The sequence below is a fragment of the Cryptomeria japonica genome, chromosome 7, assembly GCF_030272615.1.
Source record: "Cryptomeria japonica chromosome 7, Sugi_1.0, whole genome shotgun sequence".
NCBI lineage: Eukaryota > Viridiplantae > Streptophyta > Pinopsida > Cupressales > Cupressaceae > Cryptomeria > Cryptomeria japonica.
The window spans coordinates 194,836,416-194,854,140 of NC_081411.1; positions in this window are offsets into that span (position 1 = coordinate 194,836,416).

Here is a 17,725-nt window from a genome sequence, read left to right on the forward strand (position 1 = left end):
TGACCATACTTTCCTTTCACCAAATCCCATGAGCCTCAAATTGGTAAAGTGCAAGATATTGCCATAAAGGAGGAAAATCCCAAGGTAAACCCTGGTTTTCCAGGTACCTACAACAAAACTTGAATATCAGGAGCAACACACATAATCAAGACTTCAAATCAAAACCAAAATAGAGTTAACTTTCCTCTCAAATCAATTCACATCTTTGGGAATGGATCCCAATCCGTACAGAACCATACCACGGACCAAAACTCCAGAATTGTAGGAAAAACTCATAATTCTATTAGTTTGTTTGCATCAAAAATCTCCTCCGTATAATGACCTCCTGGAAATTGGATCCATGAGGTGTATAAACCATTCCTCAACTTCTCTCAACTAAAAATCAAGAGGTTAGAGCTGTTGGATAAGTTTCAAATTACAAAATGCAAAAAGTGCATAAAAGTTGCTTGTGACAACTTTTGTCAAAATGTCATCTTTCACCTCCTAATGCCTTGGGTCAAGTTCAACCCCTCCTAAAAAATATTAAAACACTTAAAACCAACATATTTGATCCCCTATTGTCCAAAAGCCCTAATTGGCTCATAGAAATGCCAAAATAGGAGTTTGGCTCACAAGATGGGGTTCATTATTACAAACATATAATGCATGATTGAAAACCTATATAAAACATCCTAAAGACATTGTTAATGCCTTACCCTCCCTTATCAGAGTTAGACTTTTCAACTTGAAGGGTTTGATGAGGTGCTCCTGCACCAAAAACCACCAAAAACTCACACAACAATCAATGTAGATCATCAAAAAAATAGGACACAATTAGGAAACACCAGCAAGCATGTTGGAATCATCAGTAATAGTAGCACCAATAACACTTATTAAATCTCTATCGATCAACATCTAAAACTCAAGAATACAGCCAATAGGCAAGTGTCACGAAGAAAGATAACACTTGAAGAACTAAAACATCATCCATCTGAAATGAAGATACACAAGACAATTCCAAATACTTTCCCAAAATATCAACTTAATATTTAATCACACCAGAATATACCAGAGGAAATACCGAGCTCTGCAAAGCACCAATACAACAAAATAAAACTGCAAAACTAGATCATAAGATCTTCCCAATCTGCAAACACTGGAGCAAATCACAGGAATATGTTGGCATCAATGACGATAACATATCCTAGCAGAAGCAATGTACAACAATCTCCAATAACATCTATGTTAAACTTGCATCACTATACCACCTATATATACTGATCATCAACCTTGGCAACAAGGTTGGCTAAACCCTCAACTCACAATTACAAAATTACATCACATGATACAAAGATCAACCACTGCTTCAATACAATGATATATATGATATAATAAGGACCTAAATAAAATCTCCAAATATGCAACACCACCAAAAATTTCACCAAGATCAACCACAACATGGTACATCACCCCAAAAAACCGCATAACACAGAGAATATCACCGGATCAACAAAATCACCAATAAGGTGCACAATGATCAATGCGGACCACCAAAACAAATAGGACATGATTAAGAAACACCAAAAAGCATGTTAGAATCATCGATAACATCTGCACCAACACCTCTTATCAAATCTTCATCAATCAACATCTAAAACTCAGGAACACTCAAACAACAGCAAATCGGACTAGAAAGATAGCTTACGGAGCACAAAATCATGAACCTTTTGAAATGTAGATACATATGAACATCCCAAACAATATACAAAAATCATAACCCACAATTTGACCACACTAAAATATACTGGAGGAAATACCAAACTCTGCAAAGCACTGATAAAAAAAAACTGCAAACCGGATCATATGACATGATCAATTAATCTTCCGGATCACTGAAACTAGTACAGAAAGATATAATGACACTAGGAATACTCTATACACCAAACCACGATCCCAATAAACCAATCTTCAATGGTGGTTGCAATAAATCACAGGAATATGTTGGCATCAATGACAACATCATATCCTAGCAACAACAATGTCCAACATTTCCAACATAGAACAACTCACAAAATTGATTCTTTATAATTTCTTGCAATATGACCATAGTTGTTTCACTTATGACAAATGATATTAAAATCAAATAATGGAGCAAACACATTCCTTATAACATAGTTATTCCTTCTATCTAGACCTCTCTAACAATCCATGGCCTTGCAACCAAAATTATTGCAATTAAAATAATAACCCGAAAAAAGAATTATTGAACCTAATATTGAATCATTTTCATCTTAAAGCTTGCCTTCTAGATCTTCTAGTCTACCTCTAGACTTGAGTGAAAGAATCATTTGTCTTCCTTCTCTCTTTAGTTCTTATAGCTTGTTCTATTTTTGAACTTGTGAGCCCTTTCTCCACCAAATTTACTACTTTTGACTTCAAAGATTGTTCTAAACTTTTTTCTTTATGTTCTTTAGTAAAACTAATTTTAGTTTTGATATACGGTGATCTTTGAATTCTAATAATCGAATTCAGCATCTTTGTACTCTTCCAAAATTTCGTCTTTAACTAATGAATTGCTTTGTCAATGCCTTTTTCTTAATGCAACAATATCCATTTCTAATTTATCACAATATTTATCTATGTTCAATTTTCTTTATGTTAATAGCTATCCAATCGTCTTGTCTTATTCTATTTCAATTATCAACTCAATTATTATCCTTTCTGCTTTGTCAAGTTTTTGAAATAAATTTTCAAAAATCTTAACATCCTTAGCTATCCTCTTTTTTAGTCTTTTTATCTTGACACAAAACAGTTCTTTCACTAGATTAACTTTATCATCACCACCATCTGACCTTTTTTTGGTATTGTTTGGTGCAATTTTGGTCAAAACTAGTTGTTGTTATGTTTTCATTGATGTCAACATACTTTGGTTGTCATTAGTGACCAGTTGGTATAATTGATGTTGAGTTTCATGTGCAGTTGTGTTGATATATTTTCTTTGGATTTCTTTTATATTGTACATCTATTCATGTGGTTTGGCTATGTTGTTAAGCAGTGTTTAAAGATTCTATATTCAAGATTTAGTGCTCTGGATTGCAGTATTAAAGAAGTTGTGTTCACCAATGTGTGACAATGTTTGATAGTGTTTCTGTGTGAAATGCATGCTCTGCATTTCTCCGCCTTACGGTTTTTGGTGTTGTGGTTTTGAAGTTAATTTGATAATTTCCTTAGCTTATTTCTATTCATTTGGCACGTGTTCTTGGGCTTTGGAAGCATGGTTTCCAAGTTAAAAAGTGTTTACTATAGGTTTGGCTGACCTCAAGTGTTTACACTTCACATTATTGATTTGATGATTATGGATCATTGTATAGCATGTTTGATGTTATTTTTGGTCTTAGTTAAGATTTTTTGTGGTCCGCTTTACATTCTTTTCCACCATGGGAATGTTTAGTGCTTACCTAATTTGAATTGTGTTCAGTTAAGATGCTTAGCTAACCTTGGGAGATTTTGCATATGTGAGGATGATATGAATAAAGAATAATTTCATGAGGATGAAATAGATGTGAAAAAGGATCTATCTCCCTAATTGTTTGATGAGTGTTGTTTGAATTGGTGAAAAGTGTTGAGCAGTGTGGAATTTCATGTGTTAGCTACCGGAAGGAGTGGGCCAAATGTATCTATAGATCTTACGGTTGCAGAGGTGTATCAATGGTGCATTCTTTCTCTGTTATTTTTCTTCATCTAGGCATTGAGCCCTCCCACAATGAGCCTATCTTTCTTTCTTCCAGGTAGTGAGCCTTTCTTTATAAAAATTGCCTAAATAGGTGTCACCCTAACAAGTGTTCATATATTGACAATAGCATTCTCTATGGTTTTGCCCTAGTAGGGTTTTCCATGTAAAATATGGTGTTTCCTTGTGTATGGTGTATTCTATTTCTCATGTTCTTCCATGCTCATATCTTTTTGTAGATTACATAATTTAAAGTTGAGTTTTTGAGGATCTGATTTAAGGAAAAAAAATTAGATTTGTTTGTACAATTGATTCACACCCCCCCCCCCACTCTCAATTGTCTTGTACGTAAGAACATTCAACAATTGGTATCAGAGTTTGGGTTCCTTAGAGAAGATATTAACCGCTTGAGGAGATCCTAATGACATACAAACTGACAACCCCTATGTTTGATGGATCTGACTGTGCTTTCTAAAAAGTAAATATGCAAGGTTACCTAATTTCTCTTGGCTATGAAGTTTGGAAGTATGTTACAGAAAGTACACTAAACCACAAATTGGGGTGAATACTCAGGATGAGATCAAGGAATTTGAAGATAATGAAAAGGCAAAGTTTGCTATCTTTAGTGCTCTTCAAAAGACTAAATTAAAAAGAGTTGTATCTTTGGAATTTGCTAATGATGTTTGGAACAAATTAGAAAAGACTTATGAAGGAGATGATATAGTCAAACAAGCCAAGTTATAGAATGCCAAAACTAAATATGAATAATTGTGGATGGACGAAGAAGACAATATAACTAGCTACCTACAAAAGATAGATGATGTTGTAGATGAGACCACAAGCCTTGGTGGTAACTTGTTGGAAGAAGAAGTTGTGAAAAAGGTACTCAGAACTCTTACCAAACCCTATAGCTCTAAGGTTTCAGAAATAGAAGAATCACAAAATAAATAAGTATACTAGAGAATAGTTGTATGGATCATTACTTGCTAATGAGATGAGAGAATTTGGTACTACTAGTGCACAAATAGAAACTACATTTAAGGTTACTAAATCAGCGAAAAGGAATGTGATGAAGAGAACTTTGTTGAGATTGAGGAAAACTTTGTGAAAAGGATGAAGAAAGGAACCAAAAAGTAAAAAGGTAAATTTCCCATTAAATGTTTCAGTTGTGATAAGATGGATCATTATTCTTCTAGATGTCCTGATAGAATTGCAATTTAAAAGAGTAAGAAATTCAAAGGAAAGTTTAATAGGGGGCTTATTATGCTAAAGAAATGCAAATATTTCTGATGATGAATCTGATTATGAAGAAGATAGTGAATGTTTGTTCTTGGCGATAAGGGAAGAATCTTGTTCTGGTAACCCTAGCAACATTATGAAGGAAATATCTTTGAAAGATGCTACTAAAATAGAAGGTATTGTTGTATCTTCTTTTCATGTTAGAAGAGACAAAGATAAATGGATAATTGATAGTGGATGTTCATATCAAATGACTAGTGATAAGAGAAGTTTTTAAAGCTTGGAAAATTTTATGGTGTTGTTAGATTTGGAGATGATCATACAGCTAGGGTAGTTGGAATTGGTTCTATCAGATTTGATGGCATACATAATACCGACAATGTTTTCTATATTAAAGGATTAAATCATAATCTTTTGACTGTTGGTCAAATGTGTGGAAATAGATATAATCTTGATTTTTTAGGTTGATGGGTGTGAGACCATAAAAGGTATGAACCATGATTATAGAAGGAAAGAAGATAGATGGAAATGTTTATCAGTTGAGGATAGTTGGCGGATATTTCCTAATGATGCTGATAAATGAAAGTTGGTTATGAAATAAAAATATGTGTCACATTAATTTTGATAATGTGGAGAGTATTAGTTTGATTTAAGTTGTGAGATATTTTCTGAAGATTACAAAGCATGCTAATGTTATTTGTAAATAATGTCAAGTTGGAAAGAAAACAAGGAGAACTTTTAGAGTTAAGGAACAATCTTTTACTGGACTGTTGGAATTAGTGCACACTGATCTTTGTGGTCTGACTAGAACAAGAAGTCAACAAGGTGATAGGTATTTTATGATCTTAATTAATGATTACTCTAGAATGAATTGGGTTACTTTCTTAAGAGAAAAATCTGAAGCTTTAGAAAAGTTCAAGAAATTCAAGGCTATGGTTGAAAATGAGATAGATAGAAGAATTAAATGTTCGAGATATGACAAAGGTGGAGAGTTTACTTTTAATAAGTTCAATCCCTTTTGTGAGAATCATGAAATAAGAAGACATTTGTCTACCCCTAGGACACAACACCATAATGGTGTAGTTGAAAGGATGAATAGAACAATGATGAATAAAGAAAGTATACTAGAAATATACTGGAAAGAAGCAATACATATTGTGGTATACAAACTTAACAAAGTCTAGATTAGAAGAAATTATGGGAAGACATCTTAAAAACTATGGTATGGAAGGACTCTGTCTATAAAATAGTTCAAAGTATTTGGAAGTAAATGTTATATTAGAAAAGAAGAAAATTTGGGATTGTTTGATACAAGAGTTGATGAAGGTATTTTCCCTTGTTATTCTACTGAAAGAGAAGTTGATAGATGCTATAACAAAAGACTGAGAAGAATTGTTGAAAGTAAAAATATGAAAGTTGATGAAGATACTTTGATGAATATAGTTGTAGAAATGGAATATGAATCTGATGAATCTACCAATAAACTAGAAGAAGAAAAGATTGAAGAAACAGAAGTGCAGAATGATAGGAAGATGTTCCATAAATTGCTCCTAAGACTGAAAGGTACGTGCAAAAGAATCATTCTGAGAAATAGATTATCTGAGACAAAAACAAAGGTGTTATCACAAGAAGTAAATCTATTGATGAATAGGTGAACTTATTCTTAATTTCAAAGACATAGCTGAAAATAATAAAAGAAGCTTGCAGCGATCGACATTGGATGAAAGCTATGAAAGAATAATTGGAACATATTGAGAAGAATCAGACTTGGGAACCTGTCTCAACACCACCTGACAAAAATATAATAGGAACTAATTGGGTATTTTATAATAAACTAGATGAAATGGACACATAGTAAGGAATAAAGCAAGACTTGTATGTAAATGCTACTCACAAGTAGAAGGAATATATTTTGAGTAAACTCATGCTCCTGTGGAAAGAATGGAAGCTATCAAAATGTTTCTAAATTTTGCAGCACACAAGGATTCCAAGGTCTATTAGATGGATGTGAAGTCTACATTCCTAAATGGAGAACTGAAAGAGGAAGTGTATATAGAACAAACAGAAGGATTCAATCTAGTAGACACTCTGAATATTGTCTACAAATTGAAGAAGGTATTGTATGGATTGAAGAAAGATCCCAAAGATTGGTATGAAAGGCTTGATGGATATTTACTAAAGTAAGAATTTCAAAAAGGTACTAGTAGCATTAATCTCTATTTTAAAGTTGAAGGAAATGATGTCTTGATTGTAGTTGTTTATGTGGATGATATAATATTTGGAGGAAATGATGGTATGTGCAAGAAGTTTTCTAATGACATGCAAGAAGAGTTTGAAATGTCTATGATTCAATAAATGAATTTCTTTCTTGGTTTACAAGTTAATCAAAAGGATGATGGTATCTTTATTTCACAATCTAAGTATGTCAAAGAAATGTTGAAGAAGTTTGGAATTACTCCTATGGCTACTAGGCGTAAGCTGAGCAAATATATTAAATCTTCAAAGACTAATGAGAGTATATACAGATCAATGATTGGAGGATTATTTTACCTAAATGCTACTAGATCGGATATCATGCATGTTGTTTGTCTTGTGGCTAGATTCCAACAAGATCCTAGAGAGACACATGTTCTTACTGTGAAAAGAATTTTCAAATACTTAAAAGGAATAGAAGATGATGGACTATGGTATCCTATAAGATCTAACTTTACTCTTATTTCTTATACCGATGTAGATTGGGATATTTGTATGGATGAATGGAAAAGTACAAGTGGGAGTGCATTTTTCCTTGGACCTCAGTTGGTTGCTTGGTTGAGTAAGAAACAAGATTTGGTATCTCTATCTACTATTGAAGTTGAATATACTATTGTTGCCACTTATTTTACACAAGTATTATTGATGAAACAAACTCTAAGGGACATTGGAGCATTGTTTCATGAACCAATTTCTATCTTTTCTGTCATACCAGTGTAATAAATATTTCTAAGAATTTGGTATTGCATTCAAGAATGAAACACATTTCAATTTGGTATCACTTCTTGAGGGAGAAAATTTTGGAGAATGAAGTGAATCTTGATTATGTACCTATAAAGGAATATATTGTTGGCATCTTTACTAAAGCACTCACTAAGGATACTTTTGAATAGCTCCAAGAGAAATTGGGGGTTATTTCCCCTCCTTTTTAATCTAAAATTCATATAAAGGTACATTAGTCTAGTGAACTTCATGACTACTATTTTTCTAGACTAATGTTTTGAGGTTTCCTCTTAGGAGGAGCTAAGTGCAGTTGTGAATTTTTGAGGAGTTGAAAATAATGGGCTTACATTTTTGTATTTTGGCCTTGTCCTTGATGGCAAAGGGGGAGAGAATGAGAAGATGAGAGAATAAAGATTGGTAAATGTGAGTAGCTAAATAATTGGCAAAGGGGGAGAATAGTGTTTTGGTATGAGAGTTGTTGATATTGTTATTATCATTGATGTGTTGCCATCAATGATAAATGGGGAGATTATTGCAAGTTTGGTCAAAATGAGTTGTTGTTGTGTTGATATTGATGTCAACATACTTTGTTTGTTATTGGTAATTGGTTGGTATAATTGATATTGAGTTTCTTGTGCAGTTGTCCTAAGATATTTTCTTCACATATCTTCTATATTGTACATCTAATCATGTGGTTTGGATATACTGTTAAGCAATGTTTAAAAATTATATATTTGGGATTTGGTGCTTTGAATTGCAGTGATAAGGAAGTTGCATTCACTAGTGTGTGACAATGTTTGATAGTGTTTCCATGTGAAATGCATGCTCCACATTTCTCCACCTTATGGTTTCTGGTGTTGCGATTTTGAAGTTAAGTTGATAATGTCCTTAGCTTAATTCTATTTAGTTGGAACACTTTATTGGGCTTCAGAGACATGGTTTCAAAGTTTGATATTGTTTACTCTAGGTTTGGCTAACCTCAGGTGTTTACACTTCACATTATTGTTCTAATGGTTATGAATTGTTTTATAACGTGTTTGATGTTCTTTTTGGTCTCAGTTAAGATGTGTTGTGGTCCACTTTACATTATTTTCTATTGGAGGTATGTTTAGTGCCGTCCTAATTTGAATTATGTTTGGTTAAGATACTTAACTCACCTTAGGAGATTTTGCACATGTGAGGATGATATAAATAAAGGATAATTTGATGAGGATGATATAGATGTGGGTTTGTTTGTGAATGCATAGAAAGGAAGTGAAATGTGATGAAGTTGTGTGAAAGAGGATCTATCTCCCTAATTGTTTGATGAGTGTTATTTTAGTTTGTGAAAAGTGTTAAGCAATGTGGAATATCATGTGTTAGCTACAAAAGCAGTGAGTTGAAGGTATCTACAGATCTTATGGTTGCATAGGTGCATCCATAGTGGATTATTTCTCTTTTATTCTTCTTCATCTAGGAAATGAGCCTTTCTTTCTTTCTTCTCAGTAGTGAGCCTTTTTTTTGTAAAAATCACCTTAACCGATGTTACCCTAACAGATGTTCATATAGTGAGAATAGCATTCTTTGTGGTTTTTCCCCTAACAAGGTTTTCCACGTAAAATCTAGTGTTTCCCTATGCATGGTGTATTTTTCTTTTCATGTTCTTTCATGCTCATATCTTTCTATGGATTAAGTAATAAATTTGAGTTGTTAAGGATCTTATTTAAGGAAAAAAAAAAGATTTGTTTGTACAACTGATTTAGCCCCCACCCTCACAGTTGACTTGTACATAAGAACATTCAACATTGTTATCTTAAGTTTCCAAAGATATGATTATAAAATTTTCACCACTAATACTAATAGTGTTTTGATCTTCTTCATCAGATGATCCATTGTCTTCATTCACAAAGAAATTTTTCTTACTCATGTTAAAATTCTTCTTGTTATTAATATAGTTTTTCCCATTCTTGTAACCTTCATTATTAGAATCCTTATAAGGTAATTTAGCCATAAAATGCCATATCTCTCCACAATTTAAACATTTGAAAGATAATTTCCTTTGTGCTTATTGAAACCTCTCTACAATCTTCTAAAAAAACCTTCTTCTAGATCTAATTCATCACTGGAGTCTGACTCATCTTCCTTCTTAGACACCTTGAAAGCAGTCTCCTTGTGGATTTTTCATCTTAAAATCTCATCTCAAACAATTAGGTGAACAATGTAACTCATCAAAATTCAATTTGTTTAGATCTTTAGCTTCTTCAAGTGCAACCACCTTAGGATCATATATTGGTGGTAGATATCTAAGTATCTTCTCCACAATAAATGGTTCTTTTAACTCTTCACCAAGCCCTCTAATGGAAAAAACTATATCATCCACCTGGAGTAGAAATGCAGCAATATTTCCATACTCCTTCATCCTTAGTGTCGCATGTAAAAGAATTCATCTCTAAAGCATCAATTAGAATTCAAAGGGAAATCACGAATCCCTATCTAATCAAAGAATTCAAACAAACAAACAATGAAATAACACAATCAAATCAAAATAGGAATTATAAAGTAATTCAATAAAAACTCCCTATTATGTGACTACATATAACTTTCATTGCTCTTCTCCTCTCTATGGTATGATGGCTCTCAGATATTGCGTTGGCAACCTACAAGTGACACAAAGATTAAAAGTGCATGATTGTTGGAAATGGAGATTGAATGCTCAATTTATAGAATTTTGGAGAATATTGATTGAAAGGTGGAACAAATTGATCAAATGAGTCAGCTGATTGAGAAAAAGGCAACTGAAGGAAGAAAAAGGATTATTGGAGGAAATTTAGAAGATGATAAAGAAAGCTTTATTTAGAATAAGCTAACTAAAAGATGAAAATAGAGATTGGAGAGATAAATGATTTAATTAATTAATTGATTGAATTAATTAATTTAGCATGTGCTTGCACTTTGACTTAGATTTTCAATTTAATCTTTGCATGAGATTTAATTCAAATAATTGAATTTATTTTAAATTCAATTTAGTATTTGAATATATTTAGAAATTGACTTTGATTTTCAATTTGATTTTTGAAATCATGCACATGTAATTGAGTTTGGAAGAAATAAGAAATTAAATGAAATTAGAATTTGGGGATTTGGAATTGAATAATTAATTAGTTAATTAAATAATTTTAAAAAACTATTTAATTATTTAGAAATGGACTTTAATTAAAAAATAAAGATTATTTAAATTAAAGGATTAAATCATAGTTAATTAAATAATAAATATTTAATTACTATTTAGAAAAGGGTTGAATGATTAATTGATTAGAGATAGAAAATGAAAATTTATTTATTTAAATAATAAAGATTATTTAAATTGGGGAATTAATCAAAATTAATTAAATAATAAATATTTAATTAACACTAGAAAATGGTTAAAATGATTGAATGATGACAGAATAAGAAATAGAATAATTAGTAAGACTATGAGGAAATATGAAATTAGAAGAATAAGATTAATTAACAATTAAATAATTATAGAATTATTTAATCAATTAGAGGAATAATTAGTACATGATCAATGAGACATTTTTGGGTGTCTACATTTATCCCTCTTTGAGACAATGTTGAAACGACGTTGTTTCAAAGAAAATGAAAAAATTTGTCCCTGTATGCCCTGGAGGCGCTTAGGGTGTAATGCCCCCTCGAGAGATTGTTTGTGCATTAAAGAAATGAATGATCTCTCAAAGAAATAAGAATGTTAGATAGAAGAATAGTTAGTTGATTAGAGATAGAGATAGGTAATGTGAAGATGACATTGATATAAAATATGAGAGAATGAACCTTAGAATGAAATAGAATGAAAGATGAGAATTAGAAGCAATTGAAGATGATAGAAAATGATTTAGAAAGAGATGATGAGAAAAGAATCAGCAAACTAGCAAGAAGCAAATGAGATGAAAATGAAATTGAATGAATCACAAACCTGTGTCATTATTTATTGCGCAATATTTATTTATCACTGAGCCTTATTATTGAACAATGAAGCTTAGCATACCAAGGTATAAGGAACCAAGATGTAAAGATATCTCATTGAAGAAACAAACACATAGCAAACAAGCAACAAACAAAGAAAAAGATAATGCCTATCATGGCTCCTCTAGTCACTTGTGGACATCCTTGAGTAGCATAGGAATATAATCTATCACCAAATGATTAAAGATAAAGACTAACCCGGACAAAACTCAGTAGCTATAGTGACCTTGTGCCTTCATTCTCAATTGCTTGATGTGATAGTTGATAATGTCTGACCTCATAAAGTTGCGGACCCTGTTTAAGACTGACCTGTCTAATTTCGAGTGTATCCTCTTCTGTTTAAGACAAGATAATGATCACTTGATATGGATATGATACAGTTGATAAGATAGCTTGATCAGTTGATTGCAGATGTTCGATTGGATAATCGTATCCTTTGTTAGCTTCATGTGAAGCATTTGCTGGATATCTGCTAGGGTATTTGTTTCTTGCGAGACATTTTATTGCAATTTTTTTTATTGATTTTTTACTTTTGATTGTTTATTTGTTTTCCAAGAGATTTTTCGATGTTTTTGGATTATGTAGATCGATATTTGAATTTTTATTTTATTTTTTCAGACCATTTTCCATATGTTTTTGGTATTTTCAAAGGACGGTATGCGAATGTTTTTGGTATTTTCACTACTCTTTCTAATGTTTTTGGTATTTTAAGTTTTCACATATTTAAATGAATTAGAGATTTTCTTAATGTGTTTGAGATATAGCAATTATATATTTTGGGTTAACAAGACTCAAATAGTGAAATCACTACCCAACCATAAGTAAAGCATCGTCACAGGGTAATGTTGAAAATGAATGACCTTAGGACCTCAAAGACTTCATGTCTGAATATCTAAGAAAGGAAATGACCCTTGTTTCTCTTAGATGCAAACAGATTACCAACTTGGACAATTGCCTTATTTTATTGGTGCTGCTATATGAAAATGCAAAAACTTACGTTATGAAAATTATGAATATGATGTGCTTGAAAAAGAAATTATATGTGATGTAGTGCTTTGGATAAAATGATATGCAATGCGGAAAGTAAAACCTAAACTAACCCAGCCCTTAGGTATAATATCATTTAAGGTGCATGTTGTTCATAGGGTCAGGGATTTTGTGTAGGTAGTTCATTGGTCTTTGTTTGAAGAGTTGGATAAAGATGTCTTTTCCAATAGGATACAAGGATTCAGCTAAGTGTACACGTTCAATATCTCCAATGTTGATTTTATTAGTTTTTGGATTTTGTGGATCATCAGATGGAAATCCATCTCTAGAACCCATGAATTCAGCTATAACATTATCATTTTCAAAGAAATCCAATTGTGGTAGGTTCTCTTTTCCCCAATCTATCAAGTGTGGGTGTATGAGATAAATTGATTTTGTTTTCGAAGTTATGACATGAGTGGGTGTTATGCTTGTTTTTATTGATGCACTTGAAGAGTATGATGAAGCCAACTAGGTGTTGATCTCATTAGCTGGTGTTATGCTTGTGCATGAAGAAGACGATTAAACAATTTGGGTGTTGATTTCATTAGCTGGTGCAATGCTTGTTTTTGTCACCACTTTGGCATGTGATGATAGCTCACATACAATTGTTGACAAGTTTCTCTATGTAGTATGATCTGGATTGGTGATTTTATTAATAAGGGGTTCGTGAACAACTTGTGTAGAGGGATTGGGATCATTAGGAGAAATGGTAAATTTATTTGAGAGGGAATATTGTGAAGAACATGGAGTATTATGACATGGAGATGAAGGGATGGAAGGACCTTGATCAGGATTTGGAGAAATAATGGGATCTTGTTTAGGACATGAAGGTAAAGGTATGCTTTGATCTTGTCTTGGAAAGAGATTATTATGAAGGATAGAAGGGATGTCTCGATCTTGTTTAGGAGGTGGATGTTAGATGGGACTTGAAATGAAACTTTGTTCTTGAGATGGAAGGGTTTGATTATGAATGGAATAGAAAAGAGCGAGGGGATCATCATAAGATTCTTGGTCGGTGGGATCTTGATCAAAAATTGGGTAGGATGGAAGTGGTTATTCTTGATCTTTATTTTTCTTCCAGGGCTCATTTCTTTTGATTTTGGATCATCTTCTTGACACAGGGAAGGAGTTTGGAAATGCATGGGATATTATTGGAATGTTTCAACATGTTGGCATGATGAAGAAGGATTTTGAATGAGATCCTTTGAATCATGACTTGAATAAGACTGGATTTTTACGATGGATAGCCATTGGGAGGTTGTGTTATTAGATAGAGATGGCATGGATTGGTCTTGTGTGATTTCAATGGATGATGAAATGGTGGATAGATATGGTTGATCTGGGCATTGGTTGAAAGGGATTTGATTTTGGTTGAAAGGAGTATAGTTTTGGGTGAAAGAGGTCTGATTTTGGTTGAATGAATTTTGATTTTGGTTGAAAGGGGTTTGATTTTGATTGAAGGAGGTTTGAATGTCAGGTTGGTGTGAATTTTGATTTGGAGTTTGGTTGAATAGGGTTTGATTTTGGTTGAATGTTGGGTTGATATGAGTTTTGATTTGGACTTTGATTGAATGGGGTTTGATTTTGGTTGAACGAGGTTTGAATGTTGGGTTGATATGAATTTTGATTTGGACTTTGGTTGAATGGGGTTTGATTTTGGTTGAATGAGGTTTGAATGTTGGGTTGATGTGAGGTAGGAACAATTTTTTTGAATAATGAAGGTTGGCATGTTTGAATGGTCTCACCAAAAGAAGAAGGTTGGCCTGATATTGATCCCCTCATGGTCAACACTTCTCTCATCATGTTTTCTAACCAGCCCCTATGGTTGTTAGGACTGGTCATGTCTATCACTTGTTATTGCAAAGTCTTGATCTGTTGAGCTAAGATTTCTATGGATGGTGATGGAATAGGAATGGAAGGGATGAATCTACCACCTTTTCTATGAAATGCATAATGCCAATCCATGATGTTTTCTTGATTGGTTTGGACCTAGGATCACAACATATAAGATGTTTTCTCCATTTCTTTGAATGTGATAATGTTTGAGTGAACTTGACCAGCTTGTTTGAGTTGAGGTTGAGTTTGATTGATCCTTTGATTGTGATTTGGACATTTGGGGTATGACTTTCTAGGATGATTATACAAATGATGAGGGACTAAGGCAGACGTATATGAAGTCTAGACAAGGACATATATGAGGATGATAATGAGGACTGGGGATGATAATAAGGATGTAAATGAGGACTATGCAAGGACTAAGGACAATAATAAGGACGTAAATGAGGACTATGCAAGGACTAAGGATGATAATAAGGACATAAATAAGGACTATGCAAGGACTATGGATGATAATAAGGATGTAAATGAGGACTATGAAAAGACTACAGATGATAGTAAGGATGTAAATGAGGACTATGCAAGGACTACCAATGGTCACAAGTGTATAAACCTTTGAGTTTTGATGTTTCAAAAAATGGACTTTGTTTTCAGTGGTTTCATTTTTTTCCAAGTCTGAGAACAATTGTTTGGAGGTAAATATAGCTGACTGAACTAGTTTTTCAAACAATCTTAGAAAATTTAGAGATACGCAGGATAGGGCCTAAAATAACCCAAATAACTGACTCAATACTAGTCTGATGCAATGATACATAAAAAGACACAGAGGACAATCTTAGGCTGGAAATTGGAAACCATTCAAATGAGGCCCTTACGAAGTACAAAAACAAAATGAACAAATAGAGAGTCTGGCAGCATTGGCTCCACTACATGGCACATACTTCTTGGGCATGCTAGTCTCTCTTACCCTAAAGATCTAAAGATCTTATAACTGAGGGACTTTTTGTATCATAATGCAAGGTACATGAAGGGTATCTATGGGGCATGATCCACACTCCCAGAATCACTGAATATAGGGTTTTAGGCTACTAAGTTGGTTCTTATTGTAAAATTTTGAGGGGTCTCAATCCAATGATGGATTCTCAGAGCAAGCCACTTAAGACTTTACTTGAGCTTATCGGTGCAGGGAAGGCCCCCACATACATAGAATTCACTCAACACTCTAGCCACCTGACCAGTATATTTATATAGCGGCTCGAAAAACCCTCTCAAAAGTATGTTGGAGAGATGATATCCCCAACGCATCCTAGTTCAAAGTACCTCTCTGGGGTGATGAAATCCCCAGTCAAAAATACCCCTCTCTACATGAAATAAAATAAAATTGAGTGTCGTTGTCACCTCCTTCCTTTCTTCCAAGACCCTGAAGGTGGGTGGAAAGTTAGTTAATGCAATAGTAGGTCCACCCCAAACACAATAAAAGTTCTTTCCCTTAAGAAAATCAAAAGTGATTTAATCTATATGCAGCCTGATTCACATTCATTTTAAATCCCAAATTGAGGTGTTGAATATGGATGTGCATGTAAATTTTAAACACCAAAATGAAATGTGAAGGAATGCATGTCAATTTTAACCATTGTTGATTTTAAGCCCAAATTGAAGTGTTATACATGCATGTCAATTTTAACCAATGTTGATTTTAAGCCCAAACTGAAGTGTTATGCATGCATGTCAATTTTAACCAATGTTGATTTTAAGCACCAAAAAATGAAGTATGAGAGCATGAGTGCAATTAATCTAATACTAATTCGATCCTCTCTATAAATTTTCCACAAGTTGCAAACAGATGATTAGTAGTAAAATTAAATCAACAGAAAACAGAGAACCCAAAATTAACAGAAATGAATGTGTGATGATACCTACACGATTGTGTGATCCTGAATAGGTGATTGCGTAATTTTGTCAGATTGATTGCATGATTTTGATAGGGTGACTACGTGATCCTAATAGGTCAATTGTGTGATGATAACAAGGCAATTGCATGACACATAGGTAGATAACACAAAAAAAAAAATTGAAGCTAAATTTGATCATAAACCTGCAAAACAGATTTGGAGGCTCTAGCTAGATCTCTCATCATCCATTCAATGTTAAAATAATCATATTTCACTCGATATGAGAGAAATAAAATGTTATATCTGTCAATGGTTGGTTGGTCTTCCCAATCTTGTATCTTCTTTTCTTCTTTGAGAATTCTTTGATAACTTCTGGCATGTCTTCTTTGCTCCTTTATCCTTCTGGCACCTGAAATCCTGAATTGTACCTTACGTGCCATAAACTGTTATAACAAAAATATGCAATAAAAATAACTTGTTTCCATATTTACTCAATTTCATGCAGAATTACACAAATCAAAGAACAAAAAGGAAATAAGAATACAAATAACATAACAACAATTTTCCTAACGAATGCGTAATAATCTCAAAGCGAATGCGTGATTCTGAGAAATTGATTGCATGATTCTGAAAGGTCGATTGCGTGACCCTGAAAGGTCGATTGCATGACCCCGAAAGGTTGATTGCATAGTTCTGTCTATGTGATTGTGTAATGATGCAACCATGAATGCATGACGAAGAGATCTATTTTTTAAATTCGTGCAAAACCTGCAAAAAAGGAATAAATTCGTACGATCTACAAAAATAACACAGAAAATAGAGAAGGTTAATTAGTTGTTGTTCACGCAGGGTTCACCAAAATGTCGCATGTAAAAGAATTCATCTCTAAAGCATCAATTAGAATTCAAAGGGAAATCACGAATCCCTATGTAATTAAAGAATTCAAACAAATAGACAATGAAATAACACAATCAAATCAAAATAGGAATTATAAAGTAATTCAATCAAAACTCCCTATTATGTGACTGCATATAACTTCCAT